Source organism: Vicia villosa, linkage group LG7 (assembly GCF_029867415.1).
Source record: "Vicia villosa cultivar HV-30 ecotype Madison, WI linkage group LG7, Vvil1.0, whole genome shotgun sequence".
Taxonomy (NCBI): Eukaryota; Viridiplantae; Streptophyta; class Magnoliopsida; order Fabales; family Fabaceae; genus Vicia; species Vicia villosa.
The window spans coordinates 21,184,957-21,202,891 of NC_081186.1; the positions used below are offsets into that span (position 1 = coordinate 21,184,957).

The 17,935-nt window shown below is 35.8% G+C and overlaps 1 pseudogene; it reads left to right on the forward strand.

The window, feature by feature from the left end:
• The first annotated feature begins 622 nt into the window (after positions 1 to 622).
• LOC131618750 (uncharacterized) lies at positions 623 to 16,490 on the forward strand (annotated as a pseudogene).
• Positions 16,491 to 17,935: the final 1,445 nt, after the last annotated feature.

Here is a 17,935-nt window from a genome sequence, read left to right on the forward strand (position 1 = left end):
AGTACAAAGCTTATATCATGGGACTAGAGGAAGCCATTGATCTTAGAATCAAGATTTTGGATGTGTATAGAGATTCTGCTCTAGTTGTTAATCAGATTATAGGAGAATGGGAGACTCGTCATCCTGGTTTAATTCCTTACAGAGATTATGCCCGAAGATTGTTGACCTTCTTCAACAAAGTTAAATTTTATCACATACCTCGTGAGGAAAATCAAATGGTAGATGCATTGGCTACTTTGGATTCCATGTATTAGGTGAAGTTCCCAAATGAAGCGCCCAAAATTACAATCACGCGTCTAGACAGACCGACTCATATATTCCTTGTTGAAGAAGTCAAAGACGACAAGCCGTGGTTTTATGACATCAAATCTTTCTCCAAAGACAAGAGTACCCACCTGGGGCATCTAGCAAAGACAGGAGAACTTTGAGAAGATTGTCTGGTAATTTCTTCCTAACTGGGGATGTGCTCTACAAAAGAAACTTTGACACGTTGTTGCTCAGATGTGTGGATAGACACTAAGCAAACCTGTTAATGCAAGAAATTCATGAAGGATCTTTTGACACTCACGCCAATGGACATGCAATGAGAAGAAAGATGTGAGCGGGTTACTATTGGATAACAATGGAATTTGAATGCTACAAATATGTGAAGAAGTGTCACAAGTGCCAAATCTATGCTGACAAGATCCATGTGCCTCTGGCGCTTCTCAATGTTATATCATCCCCATGGCCTTTCTCTAGGTGGGGAATAAACAAGATTGGTATGATTAAACCAAAGGCTTCAAATTTACATTGCTTCATCTTAGTACGAAGTTACTTCCTACGCCAATGTTACTCGGCAAGTAATGGTGAGATTTATTAAGAACAATCTTATATATCACTACGGCGTGCCCAACAGAATCATTACTGATAATGGTTCCAACTTGAACAACAAGATGATGAAAGAGTTGTGTGATGAATTCAAGATTGAGCATCACAAATTTTCTCCCTATCAACCAAAGATGAATGGTGCAGTAGAGGCGAAAAACAAAAATATTAAGAAGATCATCCAGAATATGGTTGTGACTTACAAAGACTGGCATGAAATGCTCCCACTTGCTCTGTATGGGTATCATACTTTAGTTTGCACTTCAATTGGGGCAACTCCTTTCTCCTTGGTATATGGCATGGAAGTCGTACTCCTGATAGAGGCTTAAATTCCCTCCATGAGAATCCTAGTGGAAGCCAAATTATCAGAAGCTGAATGGTGTCAAGCTATATACGATCAGCTGAATCTCATTGAAGAAAAGAGAATGATCGCCTTGTGTCATGGTCAGCTATACCAAGAAAGAATGAAGAGAGCGTCCGACAAAAAGGTCAGACCTCGAAGACTTAAAGAAGGTGGTCTCATGCTTAAGAAGATACTATCTTTTCAACTAGATCCCAGGGGCAAATGGAATCCCAATTATGAAGGCCTGCGTGTTGTTAAGAAAGCCTTCTCAGGAGGTGTTTTGACTCTTACGACTATGGATGATGAGGAATTCCCGCGTCCTGTGAATGCCGATATGGTCAAGAAATACTTTGTCTAAAGAAAAGAAAAAGAAATCTCGCTAAGTTGAAAACCTAAAAAGGCGACTTATGCAAAAATGAGTGTCTTGGTGGACTGAAGACCTGAAAGGACGGTCCAGGAAAAAATTAGAGACGGAAGAAATAATCATCCCGATGAATTGAAAAACTGCAAAGGCAATCTATCCAAAAGTTAGGGATCATGGAAAGTAATCACATCTGGTATAACTGGATCATCCTGAATATGCATTCTGAATACTTCCAACTGACGTCAGTGTACGCCCGATATTCAAAGTTGTTAGGGAGAATAGTGATCATTGTACTTTAATGCAACCTTTCCCATTAAGCTACTGTATTTCTAAACTTTGTAATACTCTATGGAGTCATGCCGTTCGCAGACTACCATTATATTAATAAAATTTGAGCCTTATCTCATTTCTTGGAATTCTTATCTTTTATTCTATATTACAAAAATGCTTTTAAAATTAAAAAGATTTGAAACAAAGTTAAAATCACGCTTTCAAAAATGAAAAGATAAAACGTTTTCTTAAACTTGTGGATACGAAAGGAGATGTTGACCTTGGTTCCCAAGGAAGTTAATTCTCGAAGTGAGAAACTAAGCGCTAACGGATGATTATCCCCGTGAAGCAGCTGAGTCTTGACACAAGTCGTCTCTAGCCAAGTGCAGGTTTTCTTCTCGGAATGTGTTCCTTTTCAACGGGTTTTCTTCTCGGAATGAATCCTTTTGATAATAAAGAATGATTTGAGAGTGCTCTATCCCTAGCAAGTTTTGCCTCCACAGAAGATGTTACTGGTGATCGGTCGGGTATCCGGTGCTCTATACCCCGATGTTGTCATTCCCCAATGTGGTCATATATATATATATATATATATATATATATATATATATATATATATATATATATGTGTGTGTGTGTGTGTGTGTGTGTGTGCGCGCGCGTGTGTGTGTGTGTGTGTCTGTTTGTTTCGTTAGCATATGCATAAGATTCATTCATCCATTAACATTTTTGCGTCCTGTTGATATGAGAAAATTATTATTCCACAAGTGATGTCTTTTCTCTCTCCATTTAAAGCGTCAGCTTTAGGCAGAAAGACCCATATCCTTGTGTTTCCCCAAAGAGTTTGTTCCTCATGGGAAGATTTTATTTTAGATTATTCATCTATCTTAAGATAGGATAAACCCTCATTTGAGCTTGTTCCTCATTGAGAAGTGTCTTGTTTGGATGTCTCTTTCTAATTACATCTTGGATTGAACTTCGTCTCTGACAAATGTGATTATATGGATCAGCGAATCCTGAATTGGAAGTGCATTTATTTTTCACAATTGAAGATTTGGTCTTCTTAATAAGAACCTATTTGTGGTTCCTCAGAAAGTCAAGCTACTTTCATATTTATTACCCAACAACAAGAGATGATCTCTTTATTTGAGTAACTTGTATATCCCAGATTCCCTTCTTGAAAGAAGATGACAGTCTCTACGGAGCAATCAAATTATTTCTGGTGAAGAAACTTGTGAACAGTTGGTCTCTCAGCGTCAGAGACAGTTCATGATAAAAAATTCCGATAGATGGTTAGCCTTCTCAAGATGATGAAGACAGACTATTGAAGAACATGGTTGTTATCCCTTATGAATGGTTAGTGTAACACCCCTTTTATACCCCAAAATAAATAAGCATATAATCAGAGAATAAGCATGCATATAATTCAAAAGGGCGTCACATCGACGTTTTCAAAAACTAAAAGCTTTTAAAAACCGACAGCATTTATCTACAATATACAATACACCTGGTCATTTCAAATAACACCTAAACATTTAATTACAATTCACATAGAATATGCATTCACAGCGGAAAATACTAAAATACTCATGTATTTCATAAAATGATTCATGTCCCATACCATGATCATATCTCAATAATCATCTCAACATAAAATAAACCATAATCAGAATATTTGGCTTGAAATCCTCTCAAACAACAAGTAGCAAAATAACAAGTTCTCAAGTCATAAACATAATACATAACCAATTAGAAACATGAGTTCAACACGCCTAGTCTACCCAGTGTTACATGACCAGAGCATCGACTCACTACCTAATCTACAATAAAACATGGAAGAAAACTCCGGCTAGATCGCGCACGGGCTACTAAACTCCAAAACCTGCATGTCGCCAAACGAGGGCAACATTAAAACAGAAGGGTGAGAATACAAATCATTATGAAGAAAGTATAATAAGATACAATGGTTAAGATCAACAATTAGAAGAATTCATTACACCTTGCCTAATCATGTAACATAATATGAATCAATATATTCACATATATTAAGCATTCAACAAGTATAAAGAGTATACTATTCTAATTCCAAAACTCTATTTCCAATTATGCACATAACCATAATTATCACATATTCACACATTTAACCAAGTATGTATCAAAACACCACTCATTTCAATTATCAAACTCATACACATATCACAACTACATCAATTTCACATTTTCAATTACCGCATAACTCTAATGTGACTCAATGCAAGATATGTGATGCTATGCATGTGGTACCGCAATGTGAACCCAACGTTTCACCGCTTTCCGATTCAATATCTAGAATCCAAGCCACGCTTCCGATCCAGACAAGATCAAAGTCACCGCGTATGTTTCCAATTAAGGATCAATGTATTCTACGTCTATTTCCATTCAAGGATCACCGTCTATTACCATGTGAACCGACAGTTTCACCGCTTCCACAATAAAGCCGACTATGCCATGAATGAATGTACAATTACCAACAACCTATGCAATTAAGATTATCTCATCAATCTTAACTGACCGCATACCAACAATAATTCAACTCTATGAATTATATATCAAATTGTACACAACATTCACAACGCATTGATATCAATCCACATAATAGAAACAATATTCAATTATGATTCACAAAACACAATTAACACCAGTAAATCATACTATCTCATGTTAATTCATATTGCCAACAAAACATAAGAATATACTTCCAAACCAAGTATTAATTCATTAGTATTTGGCCAAAAATACAATTACAGTTAAATTTTCAAGATACCGTAATTTACCGATAAAACGAATAATTGATCCAATTCCAAGTATATATTCAATCAATTAGACTCATTGAAATTAATTCAACTATTAATTAAATTAACCAATTAATAATTACACTACATTAGTTCCAAGTTTCTAATTCATTTTCTATTCCAAAACCAATATTTAATATAAAAGATATTCAAATTCACACTATTTCGGTCGGTGCATAAATACTACATTTTCAACAAAATAACACTACCAAGTTAATCTACTAATTAAACTTAGCTACCACGTAAATTTTCATCAAATTCCGGATAACTAATTATACCGCTTAATTCCGCTATTCGGTCAAACGGGACTGTTTTGAATTTTTCCTACTAGCATCCTACGATTTCTATTAATTTCAAATCATAATTTATGGTCTTACAAGAAAATGAACACTAAGTGGTGTTTCTTTTACCTTTTCACATTCCATCATAAATATCTTTTATATATATATATATATATATATATATATATATATATATATATATATATATATATATATATATATATATATATATATATATATATATATATATATATATATATATATATATATATGTTGATAAAGTAGTGTTATAACATGACCATAGCTACAACTATTCAAAAACTATTTGTTAAAACTATATGGAAAACAAAATACAATTTAAGTACAAAAGATTCATATGTCAACAAGCATATCATGACTTTAAACAATAGTATTATTTTACTACAAATACATCTGAGAGTTCCACCAAATTGATATTACCAGAAGGTATAATAAGAAACAAACATGAAACAATAAAAATATAAAAAAAATGAGATACAAGGGGTTGCAAGTGGGGTTGCCAAACGACACCCCTTCCCCCAAGTAATACGCCGCCCTTCAAGGGGGCTCCGCCGGCCGTCAAGGCCTCTTGCCAAACCGCAAGACTCCTTTCCCAATTTTCTTCTTAAATTTTTTTTCTGTTTCTAATCAGTGTTAATTCATACGCACAGACTGTTCTTCATAGCATTTAACATTATAGCATCAAATTAATTTCCAGGTTCCATTTAACACTACTCAGTATACCATAACACATTCAAATTAGCATTTTCATGGATTTCAACTAAGAAAAAATATAAACATGTTAATCTACCCATTATTCCCATTATACTAGCCCATAATAATAGGGATTCTCCCCCTTACCTCTTCAATTTCTTCAACCCTAGCTTGTTCTTGTTCTTCCCCTTTCTCCTTTCTATTTTCTCTTTTCTTTCTTTCTCAGCCTCTCTTGTTGCAATCCGTGAGAAAATGAGAGAAAATGTCACCTCTCACTAACCAAACCTTTACTAACTATGCCTAATGGGCCTAAATATAACACCCTCTATTTACTCCTAACATCAATAATTAAGCCCAATAAAATATATACTATTTATTATTTCTATTTTAGTTACTAAATAAAATAACACCAATAATTAAATAGACACAAATATACACCCCAAGTTAATTAATATATATCAATTAACACACCAACTAATTAAATAAATAATTAACACACCAAATTAATCAAATAAATAATAAAATAAATACTGTTAAAATCCTCTAATAACTCAATGTCTCGTATTTCCGGTCAAATCTTAGTTACTCGAAAAATTTCCAAAACGCTAAATATTAACTCATTAATATTTCTAATACTAAAAATATTAAAATTTCCGATTAAATATTGACCCGCTATCCCGAACTAATACCGACTAAATCGTCCCAAAAAGCAAAATTTTCAATAAACATCACAAATGACTAAATTAAGAAAATAATTATTTTTCCGGGAATTACAACTCTCCCCCACTTAATAGATTTTCGGCCTCAAAAATTACCTCAAACGAACAACTCCGGATACGATTCCTTCATCTTATCCTCGAGTTCCCAAGTGATATTGCCATCGGCGACTCCACCCCATATCACTTTCACCAAAACAATCTCTTTTCCATGAAGCTTTTTAACTTTCCGATCCTCGATCCTCATAGGCGATGTTTCAACCGTTAAATTGTCTCTTACTTGAACATCGTCTAACTGAACAACATAAGACGGATCCGCAATGTACCTCCTCAACTGAGACACATGGAACACGTCATGAAGATTAGAAAGAGATGGTGGCAATGCAATCCGGTATACCACTTCACCTATCCTTTCCTAAATCTGATAAGGACCAATGAAACGCGACGTCAACTTACGCGACTTCAAAGCTCTACCAACACCCGTCATTGGCGTAACTTGAAGAAACACATGATCATCCTTCCCAAACTCGAAAGCCTTCCTCCTCTTATCATGATAACTCTTTTGACGACTCTGAGAAGCCTTCATCTTCTCTTGAATCATCTTAATCTTATCCGTAGTCTCTTGAATCAATTTGGATCCAACCACAACACTCTCTCCCGATTCATACCAACACAAAGGAGTTCTACATCTCCTACCATAAAGAGCCTCAAAAGGTGCCATTCCAATACTCGAATGGAAACTGTTGTTATACGTAAACTCGATCAAAGGCAAGAAATTATCCCAATTCCCTCCTTGTTCCAAAACACACGAACTTAAAAGATCTTCAAGCGACTGAATAGTCCTCTCCGTTTGACCATCAGTTTGCGGATGATACGCCGAACTCAAACGCAACTTCGTACCTAAAGCACTTTGCAAACCTTCCCAAAATCTCGAAGTGAACCTCGGATCTCTATCCGAAAGAATGCTCGACGGAGTACCATGCAAACACACAATCTTCTCAATGTACAACTTAGCAAGCCTCTACATCGAATAATCCATCCTCATCGGAATAAAATAAGCACATTTCGTCAACCTATCCACAACAACCCAAATTGCCTCACAATTACCCGATGTTCTCGGCAAACCCGGAACAAAATCCATATAAATACTATCCCACTTCCACTCGGGAATAGATAACGGTTGCATCAAACCAGACGGTTTTTGATGTTCGATCTTTGACTTTTGACAAGTTAAACAAGAATACACAAATTCCGCTATGTCCTTCTTCATACCTTGCCACCCAAAACATTTTCCTCAAATCTTGATACATTTTAGTAGCACCAAGATGAATACTCAAACTACTTCTATGTCCTTCATCAAAAATCCTTCTTTTCAAGTCCATAACATCAGGAATACAAACTCTATCACGACACCTTGTGATACCATTCTCATCAATCCGAAAGTCACCACCTTTACCTTGATTAATCAATGTAAATCGATCAACCAAACCCAAATCAGATTTCTGTCCTTCTCGAATCTCATCCAAAATACCACTAGTAAGCTTCAACATACCAAGCTTCACACCACTAGAAGTCTTTTCACATAACAAACTCAAGTCTCTAAATTGTTCCAACAATTCAAACTCTCGAACCATCAACATAGACATGTGCAATGACTTCCTATTCAATGCATCGGCTACAACATTCGCTTTTCCAGGATGGTAGTTCAACCAAAATCATAATCCTTCAAAAGTCTACTCATCTTGTTTACTTCATATTCAACTCTTGTAGTCACTACACACCTCAAATCTCGATCCAAACAATAATGCCTCTTAAGTTTCAAAACAACCCAACGGCGGATGACATCCATTCATACATCAAATAATTCCTCTCACGAATTCTCAGATACCTTGAAGCATAAGCCACAACTTGTCGATTCTGCATTAATACACCTCAGCTCGAAATCACAAATCTAAAGAAACTCTCTTCCTTTAACCAAAGTTCACATTCAGAAAACTTCGCATATAACCTCTTCTCTTTCAACATCGATAACACAATTCTTAATGTTCAACATGTTCATCGTCACTCTTAGAATCAAAACATCCTCAAAAACATTACCTCATAGAACCTTATTTTCTTCTTACTCGACAAAACATGCACGAATTTATGACTATACACTCAGACAATTGAACCTCTTCTCATATAACTCCTCAACTTGACCCTTCAACTTCTTCCTAGTCGTTTTAAACACTACCAAATTAGTAAGACAAGTCTATCTCGTCCAATACGATCTCGTCTCCTATCAACAATAGATTAAGGGTGATCAAGTCCTCAATTTGTCAATAGACAGTCGACAATCATAATGAAACATAAACCTCCATCACTAAACTACAATATCGTCCCTTCAGAACTTGTACTAAATCAATTCCAAAATCTCTACCAAAGATGCTCAACGGATAATTCAACACACAAAGAAGTAGGACAAAACTCATAGCAAGTGTATCAATAACCATACTTCTACATATACAGATAAAGCAAGATCCAAACTCGTAGCATAATCCAAAGAAATGAAAGAATGCATCGCATCATTATCAATAATAAACCACGTACCTCAGATTAGCTCATCCTTAGCAATGGTCTCAGCACTAGACAGCGCAATCACTTTCCCTTCTGCTCGCTCCTTGTTTGGCTTGTCACACATGGCACAATTGTGTCCTTGCTCACCACAACTATAGCAAATCCTACTCGAACCAACTCCACAATCAACAGTTTTGTGACCCGTATCGCCGCACCTATAGCACTTAATCGATGTAGAATCTCCTCCTCCACTTGGCTTCTTGCTAAAACCAGATTGTTTCCTCACGTCATCATACGGTTTCCCACGGAATTGTTCTCTTCCTTGCTTCAATTCCAGAACTCTCACTTCTTTCTTTCCACGCACATCTTCTAGAAAATAGTTTTCAAAAAATGCATCACGGAAAAGATTCCAAGTAACTTTAATACCTTCCTCATCAAATCTCCGCACAATATTACTCCACCAATCCTCAGCTCCTTCCGTCAGCATGTGAGTACCAAACCGTACCTTCTGTACATCAGTACAACTCATGAATTGAAAGATCTTCTCCATTTCTCTCATCCATGCATGTGCTTTGTCCGGTCCATACTTTCCTTCAAAGATCGGCGGATTGCACTTTCAAAAGTCTTCAAAAACACATAACTTATCCTGTCCTCCATTACCTACACTCTCGTGCGGCGCTTGTCCAATGGCACCAATCCACCTCGTTACTGCTCTGACATTAATGTCAGCATTCCTTCCTGCAACAATCGTCCTAAACACCCAAACAACCAGACAAACAGTATTGATCGTGTCAGATACACGAATCAAATACAACATGATTAGAAAACATTAACGACTATTGACAAACTGGTCGACCATGCTCTGATACCACTAATGTAACACCCCTTTTATACCCCCAAAATAAATAAGCATATAATCAGAGAATAAGCATGCATATAATTCAAAAGGGCGTCACATCGACGTTTTCAAAAACTAAAAGCTTTTAAAAACCGACAGCATTTATCTACAATATACAATACACCTGGTCATTTCAAATAACACCTAAACATTTAATTACAATTCACATAGAATATGCATTCACAGCGGAAAATACTAAAATACTCATGTATTTCATAAAATGATTCATGTCCCATACCATGATCATATCTCAATAATCATCTCAACATAAAATAAACCATAATCAGAATATTTGGCTTGAAAGCCTCTCAAACAACAAGTAGCAAAATAACAAGTTCTCAAGTCATAAACATAATACATAACCAATTAGAAACATGAGTTCAACACGCCTAGTCTACCCAGTGTTACATGACCAGAGCATCGACTCACTACCTAATCTCCAACAAAATACGAAAAAAAACTCCGGCTAGATCGCGCACGGGCTACTAAACTCCAGAACCTGCATGTCGCCAAACGAGGGCAACGTTAAAACAAAAGGGTGAGAATACAAATCATTATGAAGAAAGTATAATAAGATACAATGGTTAAGATCAACAATTAGAAGAATTCATTACACCTTGCCTAATCATGTAACATAATATGAATCAATATATTCACATATATTAAGCATTCAACAAGTATAAAGAGTATACTATTCTAATTCCAAAACTCGATTTCCAATTATGCACATAACCATAATTATCACATATTCACACATTTAACCAAGTATGTATCCAAACATCACTCATTTCCATTATCAAACTCATACACATATCACAACTACATCAATTTCACATTTTCAATTACCGCATAACTCTAATGTGACTCAATGCAAGATATGTTACGCTATGCATGTGGTACCGCAATGTGAACCCAACGTTTCACCGCTTTCCGATTCAATATCTAGAATCCAAGTCACGCTTCCGATCCGGACAAGATCAAAGCCACCACGTATGTTTCCAATTAAGGATCAACGTATTCTACGTCTATTTCCATTCAAGGATCACCGTCTATTACCATGTGAACCCACAGTTTCACCGCTTCCACAATAAAGCCGACTATGCCATGAATGAATGTACAATTACCAACCAACTATGCAATTAAGGTTATCTCATCAATCTTAACTTACCGCATACAAACAATAATTCAACTCTATGAATTATATATCAAATTGTACACAACATTCACAACGCATTGATATCAATCCACATAATAGAAACAATATTCAATTATGATTCACAAAACACAATTAACACTAGTAAATCATACTATCTCATGTTAATTCATATTGCCAACAAAACATAAGAATATACTTCCAAACCAAGTATTAATTCATTAGTATTTGGCCAAAAATACAATTACAGTTAAATTTTCAAGATACCGTAATTTACCGATAAACCGAATAATTGATCCAATTCCAAGTATATATTCAATCAATTAGACTCATTGAAATTAATTCAACTATTAATTAAATTAACCAATTAATAATTACTCTACATTAGTTCCAAGTTTCTAATTCATTTTCTATTCCAAAACCAATATTTAATATAAAAGATATTCAAATTCACACTATTTCGGTCGGTGCGTAAATACTACATTTTCAACAAAATAACACTACCAAGTTAATCTACTAATTAAACTTAGCTACTACGTAAATTTTCATCAAATTCCGGATAACTAATTATACCGCTTAATTCCGCTATTCGGTCAAACGGGACTGTTTCTAATTTTTCCTACTAGCATCCTACGGTTTCTATTAATTTCATATCATAATTTATGGTCTTACAAGAAAATGAACAGTAAGTGGTGTTTCTTTTACCTTTTCACATTCCATCATACATATCTTTTATATATATATATATATATATATATATATATATATATATATGTATATGTTGATAAAGTAGTGTTATAAGATGACCATAGCTACAACTATTCAAAAACTATTTGTTAAAACTATATGGAAAACAAAATACAATTTAAGTACAAAAGATTCATATGTCAACAAGCATATCATGACTTTAAACAATAGTATTATTTTACTACAAATACATCTGAGAGTTCCACCAAATTGATATTACCAGAAGGTATAATAAGAAACAAACATGAAACAATAAAAATATTAAAAAAAATGAGATACAAGGGGTTGCAAGTGGGGTTGCCGAACGACACCCCTTCCCCCAAGTAATACGCCACCCTTCAAGGGGGCTCCGCCGGCCGTCAAGGCCTCTTGCCAAACCGCAAGACTCCTTTCCCAATTTTCTTCTTAAATTTTTTTTCTGTTTCTAATTAGTGTTAATTCATACGCACAGACTGTTCTTCATAGCATTTAACATTATAGCATCAAATTAATTTCCAGGTTCCATTTAACACTACTCAGTATACCATAACACATTCAAATTAGCATTTTCATGGATTTCAACTAAGAACAAATATAAACATGTTAATCTACCCATTATTCCCATTATACTAGCCCATAATAATAAGGATTCTCCCCCTTACCTCTTCAATTTCTTCAACCCTAGCTTGTTCTTGTTCTTCCCCTTTCTCCTTTCTATTTTCTCTTTTCTTTCTTTCTCAGCCTCTCTTGTTGCAATCCATGAGAAAATGAGAGAAAATGTCACCTCTCACTAACCAAACCTTTACTAACTATGCCTAATGGGCCTAAATATAACACCCTCTATTTACTCCTAACATCAATAATTAAGCCCAATAAAATATATATACTATTTATTATTTCTATTTTAGTTACTAAATAAAATAACACCAATAATTAAATAGACACAAATATACACCCCAAGTTAATTAATATATCAATTAACACACCAATTAATTAAATAAATAATTAACACACCAAATTAATTAAATAAATAATAAAATAAATACTGTTAAAATCCTCTAATAACTCAATGTCTCATATTTCCGGTCAAATCTTAGTTACTCGGAAAATTCCCAAAACGCTAAATATTAACTCATTAATATTTCTAATACTAAAAATATTAAAATTTTCGATTAAATATCGACCCGCTATCCCGAACTAATACCGACTAAATCATCCCAAAAAGCGAAATTTTCAATAAACATCACAAATGACTAAATTAAGAAAATAATTATTTTTCCGGGCATTACAGTTAGTCTCTCCAGCGCCCGAGACAGTTTATATTGAAGTTTGTTCTTTCCCAATGAATGGTGAGCCTCTCCAATGCATCATTATAATCCACTCATGTCATTCATTTGAAAAGGAGAGCTTGATTCAATTGAAATTCATAAGGATGCAATTCATTTGGAAAAAGTCAATTGTTTAAGACTGCATTTGACTTTTGGGAAATTTGGTCAACTATGGACTTTTGAAGATAAAAATCATTAACATATGGTTATTGGACTCATTTTATCAAGAAAAATCAAGAAAGTCAATCATGAATAAAAATTCAAAAAAAGTCAAAGTTGGAAGATTCAAAAACACTTAGAAATTTTAGAATTTTTCAAGTCTTTTAGTCATAACTTCATGTGTAAGCAACTTCAAAATTCAAGTAGAAACTGAAAAATCTTCCAACATGAAAGTTGTATATCTTGAATCATACAACAACTTTGTCAAATATAACTTTTTCCCAAAAAATGAATCATTTGAGAATTATGGGATCATGAAAAAGACTTCGAAAAATTCTAAGTGTTTTAACCTAGTTTTTCCTTAACTTTATGGACATTTTTCACCAAGATCCAAGATGAATATTTTAAGACCCGTAATTTTATAAATAAATTAATATTTTAAAATTTTAGTATATTCTCATCTCTATGATATATTTTTGATCAAATATATAGTTAAATAGTATTTATACTAATAAAATCTTAGAATTTTTATTAGTAGTTCAAGACATAAGTTTCTTAACACTAGACGGTAGTAGCACTTAGTACTAGATGGCGGGTTTCTATATGAGTGGCTCGAGATTTTCTCCCTGGGGCAGTTCTCCTGCGTGAGTGTCTGTCGGGGACTTTTATTCTATCACTTTATGGGTTGTATTTCCTAACACTATTCGTACTTATATCTTGTGACGCTATGTCGAGTTTATGCTTAGTATGGTTATTAAGTTTTAATCTAGTTTAACTAATTTCCATTTATAAAATCTAGTTGAATTCTTAAAACCAATCTAAATATAAAATTCAATATAATTCTTAAATAAAAATAATAATAAAAAAAAGGGACACTATTTCTCACAAGGAAAACCATTAACTGATTTAGATGTGGAAACAATCCATTTTTTTAAATTCACTCTTGTTGTTAAAAATCGGGGTGTTACATTGTGGTATCAGAGCTTAGGTTATCTGAGGACCGAGAGTTTAGTACTCTAAAATAATTACATGCTTGGGAAAATTTAGAACTTATATCCACATTTTTAGGGTAGTTAAGAATTGACATCCACTCATTATTTAGGAGTAAGATATTGGAAGTTCTCTTGAAACAGGTAAGGAGAATTCTAATTGGGTGTTGGTGTTGTAGGAAAACAATGCCTCCACGACGTGACAATACTAACAACCATCAGTTGGATCAAATGGCCCAAGTTATGGCCAATATGGCAGCCGCTGTCACCGTTCAAACTGCTTAAGAACCTTCGAGATTTGGAGAAGCGGGACAGAGAGATAAGAGCCGCAGAATCAAGAGGATTAACCGAGTTTCGCCGCCACGATCCACCTAAATTCCAAGGAGATGTTACTCCCGAGAAGGCTGACTTATGGTTACAAGAAATTGAAAAGATCTTCGAGGTAATCAATTGTCCTTCAGGGGCAAGGGTGTTGTATGCCACGTATCTTCTCTTAGGCGATGCAGAGTATTGGTGGAGAAACACTAGATTGATGATGGAGGGCGCACATGAAGAAGTGAATTGGGAAGCCTTTAAGACAAAGTTACTAGACAAATACTTTCCCATAAGTGCGAGGACCAAATTGGGAGACGATTTTCTGAAACTTCGACAAGGGGGTATGACTGTAGGAGAATATGCCGCCAAGTTTGAGACCTTATCCAGATATTTTCGATTCTTCAGGGAAGGAGTGGATGAAGTCTACATGTGTCATCGTTTCCAAGAAGGACTCAAGTACGAACTACAAGACTCAGTGGTACCCTTAGGGATACAACGTTTTCAACCATTGGTGGAGAAATGCAGAGAAGTGGAGGAAATGAAGAATAAGAGGACAAATCGCGGGGCGGTCCAGAACTCTGGAGGACCTAATCGTCAAAATTTTCATAATCAAGGACGTAATAAACAACAGATGCGGCCATACCAACGACCATACTATAATAACCGAGGACCTCAACAAACAGAAAATCATAACACGAAAGGAGGAGGAACTCAAGCTGCCCCAGGGGTACGTTGTTACCAGTGTGGTGAAGGTGGGCATTATGCGAATGAATGCCCTAATAGGGGTCCTACCTGCTTCAAATGTAACAAACGGGGTCATATGGCGAAGGATTGCAGAACTCCAAAAGCAGAGTTAGCTGTTAATGCTGTTAGAACCGCCCGACCAACTGCTTAAGGGAGAGTGTATTGCATGGGTGAAGAGGGAAAATCTCTGACCAACAACTTGATCCAGGGGAATTGCGAAATTGAAGGTACCATTTTAACTGCACTTTTTGATTCTGGGGCAACGCATTCATTCATATCCCAAGATTGCGTTGATCGATTGAAAATGATAGTAACCCCATTACCTTTCGACTTGGTAGTGTCTACCCTTGCTAAGGTTCTAACTGTGAACACTGCATGTTTATTATGTAAAGTAGTGGTTCAAGAGAGAGAATTCCTAGTTAACCTAATATGTTTACCCCTACAATCTCTCGAGATTATTCTCGGAATGGATTGGATGTCATTTCATTATGTTATGTTAGATTGTGCTCGGAAGTTGGTTATTTTGCCAGAGCCCAGGGTTATCAAATACCTATCAGCTAACCAACTCAAGGGTTCTCTAAAGAATGGATCTTTTGACCTTTCAATACTTTCTAATACGAAAGTGATTTCCGAATTCAAGATTGAAGACATGTTAGTTACTCAAGACTTTCTTGATGTGTTTCCCAACGAGATTCTCGGTTTACCACCTGTAAGAGACATTGAATTCTTCATTGACTTACACCCGGGAACTGGACCCATTTCCATTGCACCATATCGAATGACACCAAAGGAACTCCAAGAACTTAAAGAACAATTGGAAGACTTGATGGAGAAAGGACTAATCAGGCAAAGTGTTTCCCCATGGGGAGCTCCAGTACTTTTGGTAAAGAAAAAGGACGGGCGTTCCCGACTATGTGTGGACTACAGGCAACTTAACAAAGTGACTATGAAGAATCGATACCCCTTACCTCGCATTGACCACTTGATGGATCAACTTAAAGGAGCATCTGTATTTTCTAAGATTGATTTGAAGTCCGGCTATCATCAAATTAAAGTAAGAGAAGAAGACATACCAAAGACTGCATTCAGGACTCGTTATGGACATTATGAGTACCTAGTCATGCCGTTTGGAGTGACTAATGCACCTGCTATTTTTATGGATTACATGAACCGATTTTTCCACCCATTTCTAGACAAATTCGTTGTTGTATTCATTGATGATATCCTTGTTTACTCTCGAAGTAAAAAAGGAACATGAAGAGCATCTATGTCAAGTGTTACAAATCCTGCGTGAAAAGAAGTTATATACTAATCCGTCCAAATGTGAATTCTGGCTAGAAAAGGTAAATTTCTTAGGACACGTCATATCAAAGGAAGGAATTGCTGTAGATCCAGCGAAGATTGAAACCGTGCTCGCATGGAAACAGCCTCAGACAGTCACTGATATGAGGAGTTTCGTAGGATTGGCCGGATACTACCGACGATTCATTGAGGGATTCGCAAAGATAGCAGCTCCATTGACTCAACTAACTAGAAAGGATCAACCTTTTGCCTGGACTGAGAAGTGTGAAGCCAACTTTCAATTGTTAAAGAAGAAACTTATAACGTCGCCTATTCTGGTCCTGCCGCAACCTGAGGAGCTATACGAAGTTTATTACGATGCATCTCATCAAGGATTGGGGTGTGTGCTGATGCAAAACCGAAAGGCGGTAGCATATGCTTCGAGACAATTGAAGACTCACGAAAGAAATTATCCCACTCATGATTTGGAGCTTGCGGCTGTGGTTTTTGCGCTAAAGATTTGGCGTCATTATCTCTATGGGTGCACGTTCACAGTATTCAGCGATCATAAGAGTTTGAAGTATTTGTTTGATCAGAAGGAATTAAACATGAGACAAAGGAGGTGGATGGAAACCTTGAAAGACTATGATTTCACATTACAATATCATCCAGGAAAAGCAAACATGGTGGCAGATGCATTGAGTAGAAAAGGTGTCCTTGCAACAACATCATTGATGGCCAAACAACAAGAACTGTGGGAAACATTCAGAGACATGCACCTAGACATAAAATTGGGCCAAGGAACACTTCACTATGGGATGATTAAAATCTCTAATGGACTTTTAGAAGATATTCGGAACTATCAGAACAATCCACTATTGGAAGAGAAAAGAGAATTGATGGTACAAGGAAAAGCACCCGGTTTCAAAGTAGGACCCGATAACATCTTAAGGTGCAACGAAAGAATCTGTGTACCCAATGTTGCGGGGATAAGGAAGCTAATTTTAGAGGAAGCTCACAAGAGCAAACTTAGCATTCACCCTGGAGCAACAAAGATGTATAAAGATGAAGGAGGTGGCAGATTATGTAGCGTCATGCTTGACTTGCCAAAAAGCAAAAGTGGAACACCAAAGACCAGCGGGAATGTTGCAATCTTTAGATGTTCCTGAGTGGAAGTGGGATAGCATTTCAATGGATTTTATCACTGGATTGCCAAAAACTCGAAGGATGCATGACTCTATTTGGGTAATTGTCGACCGTTTGACCAAGTCTTCTCATTTCCTATCGGTGAGAACAACCTATAACGTAGCCAAGTTAACAGAAATTTACATTTCTGAGATTGTTAAACTACATGGGGTACCTTCTAGCATCGTGTCAGATCG